At 53.3% G+C, this 19774-nt stretch overlaps 2 pseudogenes; both read right to left on the bottom strand.

The window, feature by feature from the left end:
* Window positions 1-5648: 5648 nt before the first annotated feature.
* Window positions 5649-6528, bottom strand: LOC148052192 (uncharacterized; annotated as a pseudogene).
* Window positions 6529-17937: 11409 nt separating this feature from the next.
* Window positions 17938-18814, bottom strand: LOC148052191 (uncharacterized; annotated as a pseudogene).
* Between the last annotated feature and the right edge of the window lie 960 nt (window positions 18815-19774).

Genomic DNA, 19774 nt, shown 5'->3' with positions numbered 1-19774 from the left:
GAAAGAGAAAGAAAGAGAAGGAAAAGGAGGAGTTTATCGCCACCACCTCGAGTCCTGACGATCTTCTGGTCTCTGGTGGCCTCGGGCGTCGTCGGGGACCGAAGCGCGGGGCAGGGGGGGAGGCTTGAGGGTGCAGGAACAGAAGGAGTGGTCTCTCACGCGCCGCCGCTGCCGCCCCGCCCGAGGGGCACGTGTGCTCCTTAGATAGGGGCTCACGCATGCGCGGATCACAAACGCGTACGTGCGGCTCGCCACGGATGTGCTGTCCCCGCCTCTGCTCTTTCCGCGCCTTTTTGTCCCCGCCTCGGCTCTTTTCACGCCTTTAGTCTGTGCGCAGGCGCACGAGGTTGTTTCTCTTAAAGCTGTGGAGAAGGTGGTCTTTTCGAAGCGCGATGCTGGATGGCGCTACGGCGGCAATGTCGAGACAAAAACCACGTTTTTCTATCGGTCCTTTACACCACCCCGTGGCTCGACATTGCAGCTTGGTGGCATAGGAGGAAGAGAAAGAAAGAGAGAGGAAAGAAGGGGGGAAAGGAAGAAAACGGGAGTTGAGGGAGTTGGGAATAAGGGTGGAGGAAAATTGTGGGAAGGAGGAAGGGAACAACATTGTTTTAGGAGAAGGAACATCTTAACACAGAAGAACTGGGGTACTGCTCAATGCAAACTCGTTCTCGATCAACTTTAACAATTCTTCAACTTTGGAGGACAAACATTAGGAATGGGGTTAACAGTAACTGGCAATATGTAATTTCTTCCTTCAGGAGGAATTGGGAATGGGTTTAAATGATTGGTACGGAGGTAGGTTGTGGCTGAGAGACGGTACGGATTTTTGTTGCACCATCAGGTGGAGGGCTGGGAACAAATTGCATATTTGACACAACATGTCGAATTAATTGAATAAAACAGGGAATTATGCAGGGTAGGAACAGTAAGGTGGCGGTTGCACATAAAAGATACAATATTAATTGTTTCACCCAGGGTGCCCCTGGTAACCAGGACCACAAATCGCCGTTCCAACCACTCCAGGTTTGAACAGGGACATGGGCTATTTTCCTGATATCTTGGGTCAACTGGAGAACTACTTCTCCCACATCATCAATTTCTAAGCAGCAGTTAGAGATATTTAATTTTCCACACACCCCTCCCTCCTCAGCCAATAAATAATCTAAAACCATACGGTGTTGAAGGATTGCCGTGCGCATTTGTTGCGATTGTCGAGTTAATAGGTCTATGGCATCAGCAGTTTTGTTGGTGATAATTTCTAGGGCTGCTTGTAGTCTAATTATTCGATTTAGATTATAAATTGGTTCTCTTGCCCCTGCAATGGGCTCGTTAGGATTCCAGGTTGCTGGCCCATAGTGTTCAATTATTCGCTCAGGGGGCCATTCGTCATTTCCCCATATTTGTGTCCCACCTAAATTTATCTTGGTAGATCGCGTCTTACGGGCAATCCTTCTATCCCCGAGGTTATCATACACTTTTATGCCTAGTTGGGGTCCACCAGTTTCTGGCAGGAGAAAAAAGAGGGGCCTTATAATCCCTATATAACAAACTCCCGACCACCCCGCGGGTAAGAACTTATATGCTGTGTTCCCACAAATCCAATAATGCCCCTTTTTGGCTTTATTTCCCTTAGCAAATGGCCCATCTTTCCCCGGTGGAAACTGAAAATAAGTTGTGTCTTTGTCACCCAGAGGGCTGAAAAAGGTGGTTGCCCCATCCCTTATTCGGCCAGTACAATACCAAGCCCCATAAGTACCCCTCCATTTACAAGTTTGTTTGTAATGTCGGAGAATCAAGGTTTCATTTTTGCTTGACCAATATCCCTTAAACCCCTGGTTACGCCCTGTTTCATTAAGCCACACCCACAGGTCCTTTTCCTTGTCGAAGGGCTTACGTGTGAGAGTCCATTGACATTTGCTTTCTCCCACTTCGACCCCTCCTTTCTGGGTGCGATTCAAACAATATTGCCCCTTCGTTGGAAACTGAATTGGCCAGGTGCCACTGTCATCCCATGGATCGTCTGCGGCTTCGCTATATTTGCTTACAATTTGGTCTGGGGTGAGAGGTGCAGATGTCCACGGCCAACTTGATAGCCCTAGGGGTCCGCCGCAAACCCAACAGTGGCTCAGATTGAAAGTTTGACTCACGGCTTTTGCTAATAGCACGAACTCATTGTTCTCGAAGGGGTTGTATGGAGGAGGGGAAGGTAGAGGGAGTGGTCGTTCATCATTTTCATGGAGGTGTCCCTGAGTTAAAATGATCCAAAGTAGCAGGTGCATCATGATCACATCGCCGCCCTTAAAAACAAACAGGAACAAAACTCGCTCCTTGGGTTAGAAGGAGGGAATAATCCATTTGGTGTGGATTTTGTGGGTTCTCCCACCGGTATCTTTCGCTCTCCATGTATGTTTGTTTAGAGGGGTATCTAATACAAGAGGCACAGTCCCCATGGTGGGAAGCTCAACCAGGACCGGCTGGCCAGGAGAGAAAAATGATGCACTGGGGAAGTTGGGGTTTCGAGAAACAGGTACCATGGTTGGGGCTTGCGGGCAAAATGCCGCAATTTTCGGGCACCCGTTTGTACCCCAGCGATTATTGACATTGGTCACCGCCTCCCCCACCCGCTCGGCCCATCCCGGTTGGTGGGGTTTTAAAAAGCGCTTAAGCAGCCCGTTGGTCCGTTCCACAATTCCGTTTGCCTGCGGGTAATACGGAGTGTGGAACACCCACGAAATCCCTTCCCGAGCTGCCCATTCCTGGACTATTTTGGCGGTGAAGTGTCTGACTGGATGGTCCGTGGTTTAGGGAAGGTCCCAAACCATTCTTTGAGGGCCTTTACAGTATTTTTCCCCAGTTGCTTTTGCACAAGCCCGGGCTTGTACGAGTCCGGAGACTATCTCAACCCCCACCAATATGTATCGTTTCCCTGTGGATTTTTGGAAGGGCCCGATATAGTCAATCTGCCAGGCCTCCCACAAACCCTTCCCTTCCCTGAGGTGCAGGGGGTGTCTGTCCAAACGGACACGGCATTGTTCACAGGAGGATATGCAAGTCTTGCACTCCTCTCTAGTGACTGGCCACCCCCGAGCTTGTGCTTCCCGGTACAAATCATTGATCCCCGAGTGCCTCCGCTTTACATGTAGCCACTCTAGTAGGTGTTCCCAATTTTCCTGTACTTGGGTGCTCTGTAGCAGGGCTAGTCGGGCCAACTCATCCGCCTCTGCATTCCACCGGCCCGCTGGGCTATCGGTTTGTTGGTGGGAAGCTACCCACGCCACCGCAAATGTCCCCCGTTTTGCAATTTCGAGAATGTCCTGCCACTTCTCTTTCTGCCAGATTGGTAGTCTGTTGACTTCCCAGCCATTCTGCTCCCAAAACGGGAGCCACTCCGTGCAGCCCTTGAAGACAGCGTAGGAGTCTGTATAAATGTGCACAGGGGAGGTGGTCTGGCTTTCGCGTTGAAAAACGCTCCACACTGCGACCAGCTCCCCTACCTGTGTACTGCCTTCTCCCTCCGTAATTATTTTCTCCTTAGTTGTTACTTGAAGGGCTACAGCCCAGTATCTCCAAACTTTCCCTTCTCGCTTCGAGGAAGCGTCAGTGAACCATGCGTTTAGGACCTGCTCTGAAAATGGGGGAGCTACTTTGACCACGGGGGGCAGTGGAGGGTTTTCTTTATTTAAGTCTGCCTCGTCTTGTATAGTTAGCATTTTAGCAGCCCCTTCGGTAACAGAAAAGACCTCACAATAGTGTTCTATCTGAGCATACCATTTCCTTACGGACGCTCACTGAGCCACCCCGTCAGGGGGTGGGGTCCCTGCCAAGACTGCCTTAGTCACCTTAAACGGGCCCCGAAGGACTATCGGCTGTTTCCGAATAGTTCGTTCGGCCTCCCGTAAAGCTAGGCTAACTACAAACAACCCCTTCTCCCAAGTAGTGTATCGCTTTTCAGCATCCTTGAAGCTGCGTGAATAGAATCCGATGGGCCGGGTGGGCCCTTCGGGTCCCTTTTGCCACAGGTGGATGGAGAGCCCAGTACGGGCAAATCCCCATTCGATCTGAACCGGATCGGTGGGGTGAATTGGCCCTAGGGCTTGATGGGCGTTTGCCTCAAAAATTAGTAACTGCAAGGCTTCCTCGTGGATTGGGGTCCACTCCCACTGAGCCTTTTTCCTTAGTAGGTCGTATAGTGGCCTAGCAATAATCGAAAAGTCAGGAATATGTTTTCTCCAAAATACAAGTAGCCCTAGAGCGTGTTGCAAGTCTCTTTTGGATTCGGGCATTTTGAGGGAGTCTAACGAGGATAGGGTATCTGGAGGAATACAGGCCATCCCCCCTCCACCAGATTCCTAGAAATTTTACCTCACTGGAGGGAGTTTGGACCTTTTCGGGTGGGATTGTCAATCCCATCCGTTCCAGGTGGGTGACAATATCACGTTGTGTTTTTCCAACGTCCTCTACCTGGGTTCCTCCTATAAGCACATCATCTATATATTGATAAATTTTGACTCCTGCTTGTATAGGGATAATTTCAAGTTCTTGTGCCAGTGCATGGTGGGCCAACGTAGGGGAGTGTTTGTATCCTTGGGGCAGTCGAGTGAATGTATATTGCTGTCCCTCCCACGTGAAGGCAAAGCGCTCCTGGTCCCCAGGCTGCAGCGGGACCATAAAAAACATGTCTTTGACATCAATGGTAGCCATCACTGGATGGGCTTGTTCCTGAATGGTTGCAATTAATTCAGCAATATTTGGCACGGCAGCTGTTAAAGGGCCGGTATTGCTATTGAGGCACCGGTAATCTACAGTTAATCTCCATTTACCATTGGGTTTTCTAACAGGCCACACAGGAGAGTTAAAGGGGGATTGTATGGGAATTACGACCCCTTGCCGTTTAAGGTCCTCTAGTACAGGGGTGATTCCTTCCCTTGCTCCCAAGGGTAACGGGTAAGGTTTCACATTGGTCAGCCGGGAAGGAGGAAGGGGAGGCGCTGCTTGCAACAGGCGCATTTCTGCACTAGGGCTCCTGGCTAATCTTCTGACCTGGGGAACACCGAAGGACCACGAGTTCCCTTGGGTGTCCCGCCACTGTTTCCCTTTTAAAACATCTATTCCCAGGAGATTCATTTGAAAAGGTCCTACGGCTGCCATGGTCTTCACCGGACTCTCATCTCCTGGTAGCCATAAGGTTACCGGGGTCATGGGCACAGACTGGGTTTTCCCTAGGGCATTTAATACTATCAGGTGCTTAGAAGGGGTTGAAATGCCGCACCGTTCTGCCTCGCTCTGTTTTATTGCTGTAATTTGGGCCCCTGTATCAATTAAAAAGGTCACGGGCCTCTTCCTCGGCCCTACTGCGACGGTAATGAGGAGGTCCCCCTTATTGTTGCAGGTGAGTTGTCTAATGAACATCCACCCTCCGCCTCCCCCCTCACCCTGAGGGGGCAGAGGTTTTAGTTTCCCGCCGCCCTTTCGTCCCCTTTGAACCCCTCCTCCCTGTCCAATGCCGGTGCGGGAGGCGGGTTCAGTTTGGGAGGGGGTCCTTGCCCAGACCACCTCCGCACCAGGAGCTCCAACTTCTTGGTGGGGAGCCCGTCCATTAGGTCTCGGGGCACACCCTTTTGCAGTCCCTTCTGCCACAATTCTTGTCAGAATGGGGGTTTCTCCCTTTTTATTGGGTCGGGGCTTCCCCCTGAAGGAGCCAGCAGTTTGTTTGCCGGCTCCGCTGTCCGCACGGCCCTAGTTTCCACTTTATTGTAAGTTCTGCCTACTGGCCCATATTTTCTCCCATAGTTTATTAGTTCCTGGGCTATCTCCCCCCAGGTCCACACCTTTCTCCCCCACTGCCGCTGTTCAGGGGTTACCGTTCCTTCCAGGGCAGCTGCGATTCGCTCCTCGCGGGGCACGTTTTGAATTCTCCCCTGTAACTGGATCCCGATAGGTTTTAGCGAGTCAGGGAGTCCTCTTATTAGCGGCGTCAGCCGCTCGGGGTCTACAGGTAGCAACATTGGAGAGCTTAGATTTGGTTTCAGCTCCCGGTCGTACATCATTTGTAGGCAAGCTGCCTTTTGTACGTTTTCTAGTAGTTGCTCGACCGAGCCAGTTATAGCTAGGGGATCCCCCCTCTCCAATGAGTTCAGCCCCCCCGCCCAATATGCAGCCCTCTGGGTCAGAGACCATGGGGCTCGGCGATCGCCCGTTGTGAGAAAGACGCCGGGGCCCCAATACCCCTCTGCTTCCTTTTTATGATAGCATGATCCCGTCCCCCCCCGACAGGGATACCCTCCACACGTATTCGGTTTCGGACTCCCTTGCTGTTCTAGCAAAGTCCTTTCGGAGCTTAGCCAATTCGGTGGCGGTAAAAGGGATTTCTTTCGTTACAACTTGGGGACGGCTGTCACTATCGTCCTCGTATATGTATTCCGTCTTTACCAGCGGGCACATGTGGGGGGGGTTATCCACAGTCTCCCTTAATCGCTTTAGATCTTTCTGGGGGTAAATTTGGCGTACCCCTTTCTCTTCCAGCATTACCTCAGCCTCAGCAGGGGTGTCTGCCTCCCTCAGGAGCTGAACCCTCAGCTCCTCCTTCAAAATCATATTCTGGCGCTTCTCCTCCTCTAGCGCCCGTTTGGTCTCTAGTAGTTGCTCTCGCAGCGGTGTTATTGCTGCTTGCAACGAAGCGGCCAGAGCCTCGGATGGACAGGGCGCTTGTTTCTTATCCTCCACCGCCGCTGCCAGACACGCTCCTAACACAGCACATACGATGGCTTTCCCTTTCTTTACTCTAGCTTCTCTATGCAAGACCGCTATTCGGTCCATAACACTTTGCAGTTGGAACCAGTGGTCCCGAGCCCAATCTTGTCCTGGGGGTGAGGGGCGAGAGCGGTACGTTTCTAAAAACTCATATAATCTCTCCGTCTCTTCACAAAAATCGCCTGCCTTTTGGGCGGCCATGTCCTACAAAGGGGAATTCGTCCCGGGAGGGTCAAACCTTAAAAAGACCAAGTTTCCCCTATACACTCCCAGGAGGCCAATCCGCACACTATTACGAGACAAAGACAAGCCTACAAAGGGGATATCGTCCTGAGGGGGTCACGCCGTAGAATTCAAGCTTCCCCTATACTCCCCCAGGAGGCCAGACCATCAGCTACTATGAGACAGAGGAGAGCCTACAAAGGGGATATCATCCTGAGGGAGTCACAGCACAAAATTCAAGTTTCCCCTATCCTCCCTCAGGAGCTCAAATCACAAAGTAGTGCGCGCGCTTCAGCGCAAAGGTCTCAACACCCACTCCTTCCTTACGCTTCGTTCGTCTCCGGCTGCTTCCCTCGCGGGAGAGCAGAACCGCGGATCGGAACTCCGCACTCGCTTCGTACTTATTTGTACGTCTCGTTCACACACAATCGCTCAGCACACCATAAGGTTGTATGACACTCTCATCTCAAGGGATCCTGTCCGTGACGCCAATTAAATGTCCTGATCCAATGTCGGGGGAGGTTTCGATACGATCCCAAGGACGAGATTAAGACACTGGAATCGGTCAAATGTCATACAACCTTTTACTTTTATTCGAGGGGAGAAGAAAACGGAGGGAGGAGGGAGGAGGGGAAAAGAATAGGGGAGAGAGAAAGAGAAAGAAAGAGAAGGAAAAGGAGGAGTTTATCGCCACCACCTCGAGTCCTGACGATCTTCTGCTGGGTCTCCGGTGGCCTCGGGCGTCGTCGGGGACCGAAGCGGGGGGGGGGAGGCTTGAGGGTGCAGGAACAGAAGGAGTGGTCTCTCACGCGCCGCCGCTGCCACCCCGCCCGAGGGGCACGTGTGCTCCTTAGATAGGGGCTCACGCATGCGCGGATCACAAATGCGTACGTGCGGCTCGCCACGGATGTGCTGTCCCCGCCTCTGCTCTTTCCGCGCCTTTTTGTCCCCGCCTCGGCTCTTTTCGCGCCTTTAGTCTGTGCGCAGGCGCACGAGGTTGTTTTTCTTAAAGCTGTGGAGAAGGTGGTCTTTTCGAAGCGCGATGCTGGATGGCGCTACGGCGGCAATGTCGAGACAAAAACCACGTTTTTCTATCGGTCCTTTACAACTGTGCAGGGACAGGAGTTGGACTCGATGATCCTTGTGTGTCCCTTCCAACTCGGGACATTCTATGATCCGCTCCTCGTTCTCAACGGTTAAGATTTTTGTCAAACCAAGAGGGAATTTTTGGCTTTCCTCTTAACGTGGGCTGCCACTTTGCCCCCAAGAGGAGGCTGAGCGGAACCGTGTCACGGCTGCCCAGCGGGGGCACAGCGCCGAACGCAGCTTGGATGGAGCTCTGGGCACAGTTCCTTCTCGCTGAGAAGTTGGGGGCACAGCCCAGATCACGCGGGACACAGTCCCGCTCCCCTGCTGGGCTCCGTGTCCGCTGGCGGGCACAGCAGTGGCAGCAGCAGGCTTCAAAATCTGCCTACGCAGGTCCTCCCCAGCTCCGCCTCAGCCTTCCTTGCCTGCCGGGCGGGCGGGGAAAGGCCTTGTGACATCACAGAGCCTTGCGGGACATCAGCCTGTGACTTCTTGTCACATCAGCAACCCTTGCAAGCACGGACACACAGGGCGGCCACTCGGCGGTCCAGGTGGTCACTGCCTGACCTCTGCTCAGGGTGACGGCCCGCGACAGCTCGCGCGCCGAGATTTTCTTCCTCGGAAGAGACCACGATGAGGCTCATCCTGGTTCTCTCCCTGACCGTGGCTCTCTGCGTGGTGTCTCTGTTCACCAGTGGCCTTGGCCTTTGCATCCTCCCCAAATGGGTCATAGTCAGGATGGGAGCCCTTCCTGAAGACGTGAAGCAGCCACCCATTGTGGCGGAGAGCTGGGCCCCCAAATGGAAGAGCAGCATTGGCCTTCGTGGCTGCCGCGGCTGGGTCAGGGTCAGGATGGGCATCGCTCCTGAGGGCCTGAAGCAACCGCCTGTTGGTGCAGAGAGCATGGCCTCTGACCTGCCCTACCCTCTGGGCCAGCTTTGGGACTACCTTGCCCAGGTGGGCATGACCTGGCTGCTTCACAGGGCCTGGCAAACCGCGTGGCTGCTCTTCATGGCGTGGATTGCACTTGGCCTCTGGACAATTGTGAAGAGGTCCCGGGGACAGGTGAGCAATCGAGATCAGCCACACGGGAGGGGACCGGGTTGCGGGGCGCAGGGAACCACAATAGCCTTGGCCAGGGCGGCTTGCAATGAAACAACAAATCCCAGCGTGGGCAAAAACGCCTCAGCAGGCTCCAAGAGGTCCTCTGCCACTTCCCCAGGGACACGCCAAGCCGCAGGGCTGAAACCCTCCGGGAGCCCCCAGCACGAGACGGGGCCTGCCAGAGGTTTCCTCAGCCCAGCGTGCTGCCCGGAGCAGTCCTGCGAGGCTGGAGTTCTTCCAGAGGAAGCCTAGCCCAGCAGGACACTTCTCGGCCCCCCATTCCCCACCCGCTTCATTGTGCCCCTGGCCCTCTCATTTCCAGGCAAGGAGACAGACGGCCTCATCTCCCATGGGGACAGAGGGCTGGGAAAAGGGCACCTTTGGCCGTTACGACTTGCTCTGCCGGCTGGAGGCCAACACTGCCCTGCTGGCCAGGTGCGTGAGGCATGTCCACTGCTACCTCCTGAAAGAGCTCCGGCACCAGCACGCCAAGAAGAAGGTGTGGAAAAAGGCAAGAAGAGGAGAGCCTTCTCGAGCCCCCCGTGCAACTGCAGCTGCAGCTAGAGCGTGTGCCTGGGGACTGGCAACGTGACAGCGGTGAGTGCGGCTGCCCATGCGGCGTGGGACCTGAGGCAGGGGAGAACGAGACATCTGTGGCCGTGCGGTGCCCCACGGGCGCCCACATCCCAAGAGGAGGGGCCCATGCCCTGGCAGGGTGCCCACGTCCCCGTGAGGTTCCCGGCGGGTGCCCGTGTCCCGCTGAGGTGCCTGGTGCGTGCCCATGTCCCGGTGAGGTGTGCGGTGGTCGCTCCCCATGTCCCTGTAAGGTGGCAGTGGCCAGCGCCTGCCCGTGACCCGTTGGGTTCCTTAGGCCTTAGGACCTCCAAGGCTGGTGCGAGGGCCAGCATCACACCAGGAAGAGGGGCAGGTGTTAGGAAGTGGGTGGATAACAATTCCAACTGTAGTATTTTCATCCAGCCAAGAGTGAATTCTCTTCAGGCTGACAGGCGTCAGGACATGCCTCATGCCACCGAAGGCTCTGCGGGTGAGGGCACCTCCACGGACTACAACCTCTCCTGCTGGCTGGAGGCCGTTATCGCGTGATGGTGATGTTCCTGCGGGGTGGCCATGACCAGCGGGTGGCCACATCCGGGTGGGTTGCCTGTGCCCACCCAGCACAACCGCCAATGGGCATTCGGCAACTCTCTGGTGAGGACCTCTGGGGAGGGTCCCCTCTTCCACCCTCCCAAAGGTGCTGCCAGGGCCCACTGGCATCCATCCCAAAGGCCAGGGCTCATCGCCGTCTCCCCGAAGGGGCCAGCCAGAGCATGCCCGTGCAGCAGAGACGTCTGGGAAACTCGGCAAAACTCCTGCTGGGAGCAGCCTGCTTCCTCAATCTTCTAGTACTCTTTGGATCAATAAAGTGTATTGTTCCTGTAGCACGTGTCATGTCGGTACCGAGGGCATCCAGGGAAGCGGCAACATGAGAGGCAGTGCTGTGAGCCCGGCTGCTGGATGCGGGCTTGCGGAGCATGCGCTCCGGGAGCAGTGGGAGAGCTGGGGTGGGAGAACGGGCATCCATGGGTGTGGGGTGCCCCGCGGGTGCCCATGTTCCAGGAGGAGGGCCCCGCATCCCGGCTGAGTGCCTTTGTCCCAGTGAGGTGGCAATTGGTGCTGCATGCCCAGGTCCCCATGGGTCACGTCCCTCCACGAATAATTCTAGACTAATTGCGCTCCTCGTTCTCAACAGTCTCGACACGTGCAGCAGTGCTGGCTGGGAAACACGGTGAAACTCCTGCTAAGAGCACCCTACCAGCTTCATTTTCTAGCACGCTCCAGATCAACAAAACGCATGCGTGTGTCACGTGAAAAGTGAGACATTTTCCTGTTGGCTCATATACTGCCCACCTCTGGGTCAGGAAGGTGCTGGGCTTTCTTCTAAGATTCCTGGCTGTTGAGGCACATGACCATCTCTGTCTCGGTACTCAGCAGGCTTCTACAGGGTGAAAGTCAAGTTGGGTCAATCACGAAAGAGAAATAATGAAATGCCTTGTTGCAAAGCATGGCTTTTTGGTCCATGCAGTTTTCTCTTTTGAGCAGAAGTGACTGTGGCTGCAGATGTACGTGACTGGGCCTGATCCCCTGGTTGTCCCGTATGTGCTGCGTGATGGCGCTCAGGATGATCTGCTCCATAACCTTCTCCGGCACTGAGGTCAGGCTGACAGGCCTGTAGTTCCTCAGATCCTCCTTCCAGCCCTTCTTGTAGATAGGCATCACATTTGCTAACTTCCAGTCCACTGGAACCTCCCCGGATAGCCAGGACTGCTGATCGACGATGGAAAGTGGCTTGGTGAGCACCTCCACCAGTTCCCTCACTACCCTTGGGTGGATCCCATCTGGCCCCATAGACTTGTGTATGTCTAAGTGGTGCAGCAGGTCGCTAGCCATTTCCCCTTGGATTATGGGGGCTTCATTCTGCTCCCCGTCCCCGTCTTCTAGCGCAGGGGGCTGGGTACCCCAAGAACAACTGGTCTGACTATTAAAGACTGAGGTGAAGAAGGTATTAAGTACCTCAGTCTTTTCCTTATCCTCTGTCACTGTGTTCCCTCCCACACCCAATAAACGATGGAGGTTCTCCTTAGCTCTCCTGTTGGTGCTCATGTATTTGTAGAAACGTTTTTGGTTGTCTTTTACAGCAGTAGCCAGTTTAAGTTCTAGCTGGGCTTTGGCCCTTCTAATTCTCTCCCTGCACAACGTCACGACATCCTCGTAGTCCCCCTGAGTTGCCTGCCCCTTCTTCCAAAGGTCGTAAACTCTCCTTTTATTCCCGAGTTCCAGCCAAAGCTCTCTGTTCAGCCAGGCCGGTCTTCTCCCCCGCCGGCTCGTCTTTCGGGACATGGGGATGGCCTGCTCCTGCGCCTGTAAGATTTCCTTCTTGAAGAACGCCCGGCCTTCCTGGACTCCTTTGCTCTTCAGGACTGCCTCCAAAGAGACTCTGTCAACCGGGCTCCTGAAGTGGCCAAAGTCTGCCCTCCCAAAGTCCAAGGTAGCAGTTCTGCTGACCCCCCTCCTTACTTCTCCAAGAATCAAAGGGAGGAGGGGAAAAGAATAGGAGAGAGAGAAAGAGAAAGAAAGAGAAGGAAAAGGAGGAGTTTATCGCCACCACCTCGAGTCCTGACGATCTTCTGCTGGGTCTCTGGTGGCCTCGGGCATCGTCGGGGACCGAAGCGCGGGGCAGGGGGGGAGGCTTGAGGGTGCAGGAACAGAAGGAGTGGTCTCTCACGCGCCGCCGCTGCCGCCCCGCCCGAGGGGCACGTGTGCTCCTTAGATAGGGGCTCACGCATGCGCGGATCACAAACGCGTACGTGCGGCTCGCCACGGATGTGCTGTCCCCGCCTCTGCTCTTTCCGCGCCTTTTTGTCCCCGCCTCGGCTCTTTTCGCGCCTTTAGTCTGTGCGCAGGCGCACGAGGTTGTTTCTCTTAAAGCTGTGGAGAAGGTGGTCTTTTCGAAGCGCGACGCTGGATGGCGCTACGGCGGCAATGTCGAGACAAAAACCACGTTTTTCTATCGGTCCTTTACACCACCCCGTGGCTCGACATTGCAGCTTGGTGGCATAGGAGGAAGAGAAAGAAAGAGAGAGGAAAGAAGGGGGAAAGGAAGAAAACGGGAGTTGAGGGAGTTGGGAATAAGGGTGGAGGAAAATTGTGGGAAGGAGGAAGGGAACAACATTGTTTTAGGAGAAGGAACATCTTAACACAGAAGAACTGGGGTACTGCTCAATGCAAACTCGTTCTCGATCAACTTTAACAATTCTTCAACTTTGGAGGACAAACATTAGGAATGGGGTTAACAGTAACTGGCAATATGTAATTTCTTCCTTCAGGAGGAATTGGGAATGGGTTTAAATGATTGGTACGGAGGTAGGTTGTGGCTGAGAGACGGTACGGATTTTTGTTGCACCATCAGGTGGAGGGCTGGGAACAAATTGCATATTTGACACAACATGTCGAATTAATTGAATAAAACAGGGAATTATGCAGGGTAGGAACAGTAAGGTGGCGGTTGCACATAAAAGATACAATATTAATTGTTTCACCCAGGGTGCCCCTGGTAACCAGGACCACAAATCGCCGTTCCAACCACTCCAGGTTTGAACAGGGACATGGGCTATTTTCCTGATATCTTGGGTCAACTGGAGAACTACTTCTCCCACATCATCAATTTCTAAGCAGCAGTTAGAGATATTTAATTTTCCACACACCCCTCCCTCCTCAGCCAATAAATAATCTAAAACCATACGGTGTTGAAGGATTGCCGTGCGCATTTGTTGCGATTGTCGAGTTAATAGGTCTATGGCATCAGCAGTTTTGTTGGTGATAATTTCTAGGGCTGCTTGTAGTCTAATTATTCGATTTAGATTATAAATTGGTTCTCTTGCCCCTGCAATGGGCTCGTTAGGATTCCAGGTTGCTGGCCCATAGTGTTCAATTATTCGCTCAGGGGGCCATTCGTCATTTCCCCATATTTGTGTCCCACCTAAATTTATCTTGGTAGATCGCGTCTTACGGGCAATCCTTCTATCCCCGAGGTTATCATACACTTTTATGCCTAGTTGGGGTCCACCAGTTTCTGGCAGGAGAAAAAAGAGGGGCCTTATAATCCCTATATAACAAACTCCCGACCACCCCGCGGGTAAGAACTTATATGCTGTGTTCCCACAAATCCAATAATGCCCCTTTTTGGCTTTATTTCCCTTAGCAAATGGCCCATCTTTCCCCGGTGGAAACTGAAAATAAGTTGTGTCTTTGTCACCCAGAGGGCTGAAAAAGGTGGTTGCCCCATCCCTTATTCGGCCAGTACAATACCAAGCCCCATAAGTACCCCTCCATTTACAAGTTTGTTTGTAATGTCGGAGAATCAAGGTTTCATTTTTGCTTGACCAATATCCCTTAAACCCCTGGTTACGCCCTGTTTCATTAAGCCACACCCACAGGTCCTTTTCCTTGTCGAAGGGCTTACGTGTGAGAGTCCATTGACATTTGCTTTCTCCCACTTCGACCCCTCCTTTCTGGGTGCGATTCAAACAATATTGCCCCTTCGTTGGAAACTGAATTGGCCAGGTGCCACTGTCATCCCATGGATCGTCTGCGGCTTCGCTATATTTGCTTACAATTTGGTCTGGGGTGAGAGGTGCGGATGTCCACGGCCAACTTGATAGCCCTAGGGGTCCGCCGCAAACCCAACAGTGGCTCAGATTGAAAGTTTGACTCACGGCTTTTGCTAATAGCACGAACTCATTGTTCTCGAAGGGGTTGTATGGAGGAGGGGAAGGTAGAGGGAGTGGTCGTTCATCATTTTCATGGAGGTGTCCCTGAGTTAAAATGATCCAAAGTAGCAGGTGCATCATGATCACATCGCCGCCCTTAAAAACAAACAGGAACAAAACTCGCTCCTTGGGTTAGAAGGAGGGAATAATCCATTTGGTGTGGATTTTGTGGGTTCTCCCACCGGTATCTTTCGCTCTCCATGTATGTTTGTTTAGAGGGGTATCTAATACAAGAGGCACAGCCCCCATGGTGGGAAGCTCAACCAGGACCGGCTGGCCAGGAGAGAAAAATGATGCACTGGGGAAGTTGGGGTTTCGAGAAACAGGTACCATGGTTGGGGCTTGCGGGCAAAATGCCGCAATTTTCGGGCACCCGTTTGTACCCCAGCGATTATTGACATTGGTCACCGCCTCCCCCACCCGCTCGGCCCATCCCGGTTGGTGGGGTTTTAAAAAGCGCTTAAGCAGCCCGTTGGTCCGTTCCACAATTCCGTTTGCCTGCGGGTAATACGGAGTGTGGAACACCCACGAAATCCCTTCCCGAGCTGCCCATTCCTGGACTATTTTGGCGGTGAAGTGTCTGACTGGATGGTCCGTGGTTTAGGGAAGGTCCCAAACCATTCTTTGAGGGCCTTTACAGTATTTTTCCCCAGTTGCTTTTGCACAAGCCCGGGCTTGTACGAGTCCGGAGACTATCTCAACCCCCACCAATATGTATCGTTTCCCTGTGGATTTTTGGAAGGGCCCGATATAGTCAATCTGCCAGGCCTCCCACAAACCCTTCCCTTCCCTGAGGTGCAGGGGGTGTCTGTCCAAACGGACACGGCATTGTTCACAGGAGGATATGCAAGTCTTGCACTCCTCTCTAGTGACTGGCCATCCCCGAGCTTGTGCTTCCCGGTACAAATCATTGATCCCCGAGTGCCTCCGCTTTACATGTAGCCACTCTAGTAGGTGTTCCCAATTTTCCTGTACTTGGGTGCTCTGTAGCAGGGCTAGTCGGGCCAACTCATCCGCCTCTGCATTCCACCGGCCCGCTGGGCTATCGGTTTGTTGGTGGGAAGCTACCCACGCCACCGCAAATGTCCCCCGTTTTGCAATTTCGAGAATGTCCTGCCACTTCTCTTTCTGCCAGATTGGTAGTCTGTTGACTTCCCAGCCATTCTGCTCCCAAAACGGGAGCCACTCCGTGCAGCCCTTGAAGACAGCGTAGGAGTCTGTATAAATGTGCACAGGGGAGGTGGTCTGGCTTTCGCGTTGAAAAACGCTCCACACTGCGACCAGCTCCCCTACCTGTGTACTGCCTTCTCCCTCCGTAATTATTTTCTCCTTAGTTGTTACTTGAAGGGCTACAGCCCAGTATCTCCAAACTTTCCCTTCTCGCTTCGAGGAAGCGTCAGTGAACCATGCGTTTAGGACCTGCTCTGAAAATGGGGGAGCTACTTTGACCACGGGGGGCAGTGGAGGGTTTTCTTTATTTAAGTCTGCCTCGTCTTGTATAGTTAGCATTTTAGCAGCCCCTTCGGTAACAGAAAAGACCTCACAATAGTGTTCTATCTGAGCATACCATTTCCTTACGGACGCTCACTGAGCCACCCCGTCAGGGGGTGGGGTCCCTGCCAAGACTGCCTTAGTCACCTTAAACGGGCCCCGAAGGACTATCGGCTGTTTCCGAATAGTTCGTTCGGCCTCCCGTAAAGCTAGGCTAACTACAAACAACCCCTTCTCCCAAGTAGTGTATCGCTTTTCAGCATCCTTGAAGCTGCGTGAATAGAATCCGATGGGCCGGGTGGGCCCTTCGGGTCCCTTTTGCCACAGGTGGATGGAGAGCCCAGTACGGGCAAATCCCCATTCGATCTGAACCGGATCGGTGGGGTGAATTGGCCCTAGGGCTTGATGGGCGTTTGCCTCAAAAATTAGTAACTGCAAGGCTTCCTCGTGGATTGGGGTCCACTCCCACTGAGCCTTTTTCCTTAGTAGGTCGTATAGTGGCCTAGCAATAATCGAAAAGTCAGGAATATGTTTTCTCCAAAATACAAGTAGCCCTAGAGCGTGTTGCAAGTCTCTTTTGGATTCGGGCATTTTGAGGGAGTCTAACGAGGATAGGGTATCTGGAGGAATACAGGCCATCCCCCCCCTCCACCAGATTCCTAGAAATTTTACCTCACTGGAGGGAGTTTGGACCTTTTCGGGTGGGATTGTCAATCCCATCCGTTCCAGGTGGGTGACAATATCACGTTGTGTTTTTCCAACGTCCTCTACCTGGGTTCCTCCTATAAGCACATCATCTATATATTGATAAATTTTGACTCCTGCTTGTATAGGGATAATTTCAAGTTCTTGTGCCAGTGCATGGTGGGCCAACGTAGGGGAGTGTTTGTATCCTTGGGGCAGTCGAGTGAATGTATATTGCTGTCCCTCCCACGTGAAGGCAAAGCGCTCCTGGTCCCCAGGCTGCAGCGGGACCATAAAAAACATGTCTTTGACATCAATGGTAGCCATCACTGGATGGGCTTGTTCCTGAATGGTTGCAATTAATTCAGCAATATTTGGCACGGCAGCTGTTAAAGGGCCGGTATTGCTATTGAGGCACCGGTAATCTACAGTTAATCTCCATTTACCATTGGGTTTTCTAACAGGCCACACAGGAGAGTTAAAGGGGGATTGTATGGGAATTACGACCCCTTGCCGTTTAAGGTCCTCTAGTACAGGGGTGATTCCTTCCCTTGCTCCCAAGGGTAACGGGTAAGGTTTCACATTGGTCAGCCGGGAAGGAGGAAGGGGAGGCGCTGCTTGCAACAGGCGCATTTCTGCACTAGGGCTCCTGGCTAATCTTCTGACCTGGGGAACACCGAAGGACCACGAGTTCCCTTGGGTGTCCCGCCACTGTTTCCCTTTTAAAACATCTATTCCCAGGAGATTCATTTGAAAAGGTCCTACGGCTGCCATGGTCTTCACCGGACTCTCATCTCCTGGTAGCCATAAGGTTACCGGGGTCATGGGCACAGACTGGGTTTTCCCTAGGGCATTTAATACTATCAGGTGCTTAGAAGGGGTTGAAATGCCGCACCGTTCTGCCTCGCTCTGTTTTATTGCTGTAATTTGGGCCCCTGTATCAATTAAAAAGGTCACGGGCCTCTTCCTCGGCCCTACTGCGACGGTAATGAGGAGGTCCCCCTTATTGTTGCAGGTGAGTTGTCTAATGAACATCCACCCTCCGCCTCCCCCTCACCCTGAGGGGGCAGAGGTTTTAGTTTCCCGCCGCCCTTTCGTCCCCTTTGAACCCCTCCTCCCTGTCCAATGCCGGTGCGGGAGGCAGGTTCAGTTTGGGAGGGGGTCCTTGCCCAGACCACCTCCGCACCAGGAGCTCCAACTTCTTGGTGGGGAGCCCGTCCATTAGGTCTCGGGGCACACCCTTTTGCAGTCCCTTCTGCCACAATTCTTGTCAGAATGGGGGTTTCTCCCTTTTTATTGGGTCGGGGCTTCCCCCTGAAGGAGCCAGCAGTTTGTTTGCCGGCTCCGCTGTCCGCACGGCCCTAGTTTCCACTTTATTGTAAGTTCTGCCTACTGGCCCATATTTTCTCCCATAGTTTATTAGTTCCTGGGCTATCTCCCCCAGGTCCACACCCTTCTCCCCCACTGCCGCTGTTCGGGGGTTACCGTTCCTTCCAGGGCAGCTGCGATTCGCTCCTCGCGGGGCACGTTTTGAATTCTCCCCTGTAACTGGATCCCGATAGGTTTTAGCGAGTCAGGGAGTCCTCTTATTAGCGGCGTCAGCCGCTCGGGGTCTACAGGTAGCAACATTGGAGAGCTTAGATTTGGTTTCAGCTCCCGGTCGTACATCGTTTGTAGGCAAGCTGCCTTTTGTACGTTTTCTAGTAGTTGCTCGACCGAGCCAGTTATAGCTAGGGGATCCCCCCTCTCCAATGGGTTCAGCCCCCCCGCCCAATATGCAGCCCTCTGGGTCAGAGACCATGGGGCTCAGCGATCGCCCGTTGTGAGGAAGACGCCGGGGCCCCAATACCCCTCTGCTTCCTTTTCCGATAGCATGATCCCATCCCCCCCGACAGGGATACCCTCCACACGTATTCGGTTTCGGACTCCCTTGCTGTTCTAGCAAAGTCCTTTCGGAGCTTAGCCAATTTGGTGGCGGTAAAAGGGATTTCTTTCGTTACAACTTGGGGACGGCTGTCACTATCGTCCTCGTATATGTATTCCGTCTTTACCAGCGGGCACATGTGGGGGGGGTTATCCACAGTCTCCCTTAATCGCTTTAGATCTTTCTGGGGGTAAATTTGGCGTACCCCTTTCTCTTCCAGCATTACCTCAGCCTCAGCAGGGGTGTCTGCCTCCCTCAGGAGCTGAACCCTCAGCTCCTCCTTCAAAATCATATTCTGGCGCTTCTCCTCCTCTAGCGCCCGTTTGGTCTCTAGTAGTTGCTCTCGCAGCGGTGTTATTGCTGCTTGCAACGAAGCGGCCAGAGCCTCGGATGGACAGGGCGCTTGTTTCTTATCCTCCACCGCCGCTGCCAGACACGCTCCTAACACAGCACATACGATGGCTTTCCCTTTCTTTACTCTAGCTTCTCTATGCAAGACCGCTATTCGGTCCATAACACTTTGCAGTTGGAACCAGTGGTCCCGAGCCCAATCTTGTCCTGGGGGTGAGGGGCGAGAGCGGTACGTTTCTAAAAACTCATATAATCTCTCCGTCTCTTCACAAAAATCGCCTGCCTTTTGGGCGGCCATGTCCTACAAAGGGGAATTCGTCCCGGGAGGGTCAAACCTTAAAAAGACCAAGTTTCCCCTATACACTCCCAGGAGGCCAATCCGCACACTATTACGAGACAAAGACAAGCCTACAAAGGGGATATCGTCCTGAGGGGGTCACGCCGTAGAATTCAAGCTTCCCCTATACTCCCCCAGGAGGCCAGACCATCAGCTACTATGAGACAGAGGAGAGCCTACAAAGGGGATATCATCCTGAGGGAGTCACAGCACAAAATTCAAGTTTCCCCTATCCTCCCTCAGGAGCTCAAATCACAAAGTAGTGTGCGCGCTTCAGCGCAAAGGTCTCAACACCCACTCCTTCCTTACGCTTCGTTCGTCTCCGGCTGCTTCCCTCGCGGGAGAGCAGAACCGCGGATCGGAACTCCGCACTCGCTTCGTACTTATTTGTACGTCTCGTTCACACACAATCGCTCAGCACACCATAAGGTTGTATGACACTCTCATCTCAAGGGATCCTGTCCGTGACGCCAATTAAATGTCCTGATCCAATGT

This window comes from Nipponia nippon, unplaced genomic scaffold (genome assembly GCF_047370975.1).
Source record: "Nipponia nippon isolate SJK-2023a ecotype South Korea unplaced genomic scaffold, ASM4737097v1 scaffold_5, whole genome shotgun sequence".
Lineage (NCBI taxonomy): Eukaryota > Metazoa > Chordata > Aves > Pelecaniformes > Threskiornithidae > Nipponia > Nipponia nippon.
The sequence above is the reverse complement of the archived record's forward strand: the minus strand, read 5'-3'. Positions and strand labels throughout refer to the sequence as shown.